This window comes from Panthera tigris, chromosome X, assembly GCF_018350195.1.
Source record: "Panthera tigris isolate Pti1 chromosome X, P.tigris_Pti1_mat1.1, whole genome shotgun sequence".
Taxonomy (NCBI): domain Eukaryota; kingdom Metazoa; phylum Chordata; class Mammalia; order Carnivora; family Felidae; genus Panthera; species Panthera tigris.
In genome coordinates, this window is record NC_056677.1 from 106201168 (window position 1) to 106207167 (window position 6000).

Consider the following 6000-nt stretch of genomic DNA (forward strand, 5'->3'; position numbering starts at 1 on the left):
TCATCCCAAAAGGTGCCCTCCTCAATACCCATCACCCACCCTCCCCTTCCTCCCACCCCCATCAACCCTCAGTTTGTTCTCAGTTTTTAACAGTCTCTTATGCTTTGGCTCTCTCCCACTCTAACCTCTTTTTTTTTTTTCCTTCCCCTCCCCCATGGGCTTCTGTTACGTTTCTCAGGATCCACATAAGAGATAAATCACTAATTTATATTCCTGAAACCATTATTACACTATATGTTAAGTAACATGGATTGAATTAAAATTTAAAAATTTAAACAATTAAAGAACCAAGAGAACATATACATATTTATAAGTGTGTTTGTTCACTGTAGTGCCACTTAAAAAAATAAAACATTACCAAAAAAATCCGTGAAATGTTGAACAACTGAAGACTGGTTGAATAAATTGTAGTATATTTATGTGATATAATGTTGGCAGTTATAAATTGTACTTTAGAGAATATCTACTATCATGAGATCAAATGTGAAGCTTCATTTTTACACAACGTGAAATGAAATATGCTGCATAATAATGCCCAGCACACACGAGAGCCTGTTTACAGTGGATTTCTATGTGTGATACAACTATATGGGATTGTTATTTACCTCTGTATTTTCTTTTATATTATGTTTCTGTTGTCCAAATTTCTTTTTGTTGTTGTTTTTTTAAATGTTTATTTTTGAAAGAGAGAGAAAGAGAGAGAGAGAGGGAGAGCACAAGTGTTGGAGGGGCAGAGAGAGGGAAGCACAGAATCTGAAGCAGGCTCCAGGCTCTGAGCTGTCAGTGCAGAGCCCGACGTGGGGCTCGAACCCATGAACTGTGAGATCATGACCTGAGCGGAAGTTGGAAGCTTAACCAACTGAGCCACCACGTGCCCCTTCAAAATTTCTTTAATTAGTTTTTTGGTAAGCAAATTATATATTACTATAATAAATGAATAGCTGTTATATTGGCATATAAAAAACTGAAAACACTATGGGAACAAGTAGATATAGGTTGTGTTTATTAGTAGAAAATTGCAATATTGCAAAGATGTAACTTCTCTTTAACCTATTTATTAAGAAATTAATCTACAAACCTGAAATAAATAAATAGACCAATAAAGTTGACAAACCTCTAGAAAGACTGACAAAGAAATAAAAAGAAAACACAAATCACCAATATAAGAATGAAACAGGGGATATCACCACAACCCTGTAGACAACAAAATGGTAAGAGAATGGTATGAAAAACTCTATACACACAATTCAACAACTTAGGTGATATGGACTGATTCTTCAAAAAATCCAAACTACCACAACCTCACCCAATATAAAATAGATAATTTGAGTACCACTATAATAAAATTAAATTTAGTAGAATTATACCAAACATTTAAAGAATAAATGCCAATTCCACACAGTATCTTTCAGATAATAGAAGAGGAAGAAACACTTCATAATGCATTTGATAAAACTAGTATTACCCTGATACCAAAACCAGATATATAGTGCAAAAAAAACTGTACATACCAATAATTCTCATGACTACATAAGTAAAAGTCTAACAAAATAATAGAAAAAACTTCAGCTACACATAAAATTAATTATACACCAAGATCAAGTACAATTTATATGAAGAATGCAAGACTGATATAATATTAGAAAAATTAATCAATGCAATCCCTCATATTATAATAGGCTAAAGAAGAAAAATCACATGATCATATCAATTGATGTAGAAAAAAACCATTTGAAAAAATTCCACACCATCATGATAAAATTCTCAGAAAATAGGAATAGAGAGGAACTTTCTCAACTTGATATAGAGCATCTACATAAAGCCTACAGCTAACATACCTCAATTGTGAAAGCCTGAATGGTCCCCCACTAAGATCAAGAACAAGGCATGGATGTCAATTCTCACTCCCTCTTATTCAACATAGTGTTAGAAGGTCTAGTCAGTACAATAAAGCAAGAAAAGAAAAGGCATACAGATGGAAATGAAGGAAGAAAAGTGTCCCTATTTGAAAATGACATGATTGTCCACATAGAATACCCTAATAAATCTACCCAAAGAACCCTCCAAAACTGAGTTTTTGTGAGTTCAGCAAGGTTGCAAGATATAAGATAATAACATGAGAATCAATTGTATTTCTATATAAACAGCAATGAACACACGGACACTGAAATTAAAAATACTATACCACTTAAAATTGCTTTTAAAATAAATACCTAAGGGTAAATATAACAAAATACATACAGAACTTACATGCTAGAAACTACATAGTGTTGATGAAAGAAGTCAAATACGATCTAAATAAATGGAGACATATGACATGTTCATGGGGTGGAAAATTCAACATACTAAACATCTAAATTCTCCCCAAGTTAATATATAGATTTAATGCAATTCTTATAAACTCCCAGCAATATATTTTCACAGATATACACAAGATTATTCTAAAATGTATATGGAAAAGCAAGGGAAGTAGGATAGCTAAAACAATTTCACAAAAGAATAAAGTGGGAGGAATCAGCTTACCCAAATTCGAGATTTATTATATAGCCACAGCAATCAAGACTAGGTAATATTGACACAGAGACACTTAAATCAATGGAATAAAATAGAGAACCCATAAAAAGACCCATACAAATATGTCCAACTGATTTTTGACAAAGGTATAAAAGCAATTTAATAAAGGATAGATAAGCTTTTAAACAAATAGTGCTCAAGCAATTGGACATGCATAGTCAAAACATGAACATGCATCTAAATTTCATACCTTAGGGGGGATCCTAGGAAGATGGCGGCGTAGGAGGATGCTGGGCTCACCGCGCGTCCTGCTGATCACTTAGATTCCACCTACACCTGCCTAAATAACCAAGAAAACCGCCAGAAGACTAGCAGAACAGAGTCTCCGGAGCCAAGCGCAGACGAGAGGCCCACGGAAGAGGGTAGGAAGGGCGGCGAGACGGTGTGCACTCCACGAACTGGCGGGAGGGAGCTGGGGCGGAGGGGCGGCCTGCCGGCCAAGCAGAGCCCCCGAGTCTGGCTGGCAAAAGCGGAGGGGCCGGACCGAGTGTGTTCCAACAGCAAGAGGGACTTGACATCTGGAAGGTTATAAGCTAACAGCTCTGCTCGGAGAACGGGAGGGCTGGAGGACAATGGGAGGGACAGTTGTTGAGCCCCGGACAACAGAGCTCAGCTTGGTGGGGAACAAAGGTGCTCGCCAGCGCCATCTCCCTCGCCCATCCCCCAGCCAAAATCCCAAAGGGAACCAGTTCCTGCCAGGGAACTTGCTTGCACCGCGCAAACACCCAACGCTGTGCTTCTGTGGATCCATCCCTTCGGTGGGTCTGACTCCCTCCCGGTGCCACAGGGACCCCCCACCAAGCAGATATCCAAAGGAAAAGAGAGCTGAGCCTGCCCCTCCCACCCCTGTGCACCTTGCCAATCCACCCCAGCTAATACACCAGATCCCCAGCACCACAAGCCTGGCAGTGTGCAAGTAGCCCAGAAAGGCCACGCCACCCCACAGTGAATCCCGCCCCTAGGAGAGGGGAAGAGAAGGCACACACCAGTCTGACTGCGGCCCCAGCGGTGGGCTGGGGCCAGACATCAGGTCTGACTGCGGTCCCGCCCACCAACACAAGTTATTCAAGACAGCACAGGGGAAGTGCCCCGAAGTCCTGCACCACTCCAGGGACTATCCAAAATGACGAAACGGAAGAATTCCCCTCAGAAAAACGTCCAGGAAATAACAACAGCTAACGAACTGATCAAGAATGATTTAAAGAATATAAGAGAAAGTGAATTTAGAGTAATAGTCATAAAATTAATCCCTGGGCTTGAAAACAGTATAAAGGACAGCAGAGAATCTCTTGCTACAGAGATCAGGGGACTAAGGAACAGCCAGGAAGAGCTAAAAAAATGCTATCAATCAACTGCAAAATAAAATGGAGACAACTAGGGCTCGCATTGAAGAGGCACAGGAGAGAATAGGTGAACTAGAAGATAAAATCATGGAAAAAGAAGAAGCTGAGAAAAAGAGAGATAAAAAAATCCAGGAGAATAAGGGGAAAATTAGAGAACTAAATGATGCACTAAAGAGAAATAATATATGCATAATTGGTATTGCAGAGGAGGAAGAGAGAGGGAAATGTGCAGAAGGTGTACTTGAAGAAATAATAGCTGAGAACTTCCCGGATCTGGGGAAGGAAAAAGGCATTGAAATCAAAGAGGCACAGAGAACTCCCTTCAGACGTAACTTGAATTGATCTTCTGCATGACATATCATAGTGAAACTGGCAAAATACAAGGATAAAGAGAAAATTCTGAAAGCAGCTAGAGATAAACGTGCTCTAACATATAGAGGGAGACCTATAAGACTCGTGACTGATCTCTCTACTGAAACTTGGCAGGCCAGAAAGGCAGGAGATCTTCAATGTGATGAACAGAAAACAATATGCAGCCGAGAATCCTTTATCCAGCAAGTCTGTCATTTAGAATAGAAGGAGAGATAAAGGTCTTCCCAAACAAACAAAAACTGAAGGAATTCATCACCACTAAACCAGCCCTACAAGAGATCCTAAGGGGGATCCTGTGAGACAATGTACCAGAGACATTGCTACAAGCATGAAACCTATGGACATCACAATGACTCTAAACCCATATCTTTCTAGAACACTGAATGTAAAGGGACTAAATGCTCCAACCAAAAGACATAGGGTATCAGAATGGATAAAAAACAAGACCCATCTATTTTGTCTACAACAGATTCATTTTAGACCTGAGGACACCTTCAGATTGAGAGTGAGGGGATGGAGAACTATTTTTCATGCCACTGGAAGTCAAAAGAAAGCTGGAGTAGCCATACTTCTATCAGACAAACTAGACTTTAAATTAAAGGCTGTAACAAGAGATGAAGAAGAGCATTATATAATAATTGCAGGGTCTATCCATCAGGAAGAGCTAACAATTATAAATGTCTATGCGCCGAATACGGGAGCCCCCAAATATATAAAACAATTACTCACACACATAAGCAACCTTATTGATAAGAATGTGGTAATTGCAGGGGACTTTAACACTCCACTTACAGAAATGGATAGATCATCTAGACACATGGTCAATAAAGAAACAAGGGCCCTGAATGACACATTGGATCAGATGGACTGGACAGATATACTTAGAACTCTGCATCCCAAAGCAACAGAATATACTTTCTTCTCGAGTGCACATGCAACGTTCTTCAAGATAGATCACATACTGTGTCACAAAACAGCCCTTCATAAGTGTACAAGAATTGAGATCATACCATGCATACTTTCAGACCACAATGCTACGAAGCTTGAAATCAAAAACACAGGAAAAAGTCTGGAAAACCTCCAAAAGCATGGAGGTTAAAGAACACCCTACTAAAGAATGAATGGGTCAACCAGACAATTAGAGAAGAAATTAAGAATATATGGAAACAAATGAAAATTAAAATACAACAATCCAAACACATTGGGATGCAGCGAAGGCAGTCCTGAGAGGAAAATACATTGCAATCCAGGCTTATCTCAAGAACAAGAAAAATCGCAAATACAAAATCTAACAGCACACCTAAAGGAAATAGAAGCAGAACAGCAAAGACACACCACACCCAGCAGAAGATGAGAAATAATAAAGATCAGAGCAGAAATAAACAATATAGAATCTGAAAAAAAAACTGTAGAGCAGATCAACAAAACCAAGAGTTGTTTTTTTGAAAAAATAAACAAAATTGATAAACCTCTAGCCAGGGTTCTCAAAAAGAAAAGGGAGATGACCCAAATAGATAAAATCATGAATGAAAATGGAATTATTACAACCAATCCCTCAGAGATACAAACAATTATCAGGGAATACTATGAAAAATTATATGCCAACAAACTGGACAACCTGGAAGAAATGGACAAATTCCTAAACACCCACATTCTTCCAAAACTCAATCAGGAGGAAATAGAAAGCTTGAACAGACCCATAACCAGCGAA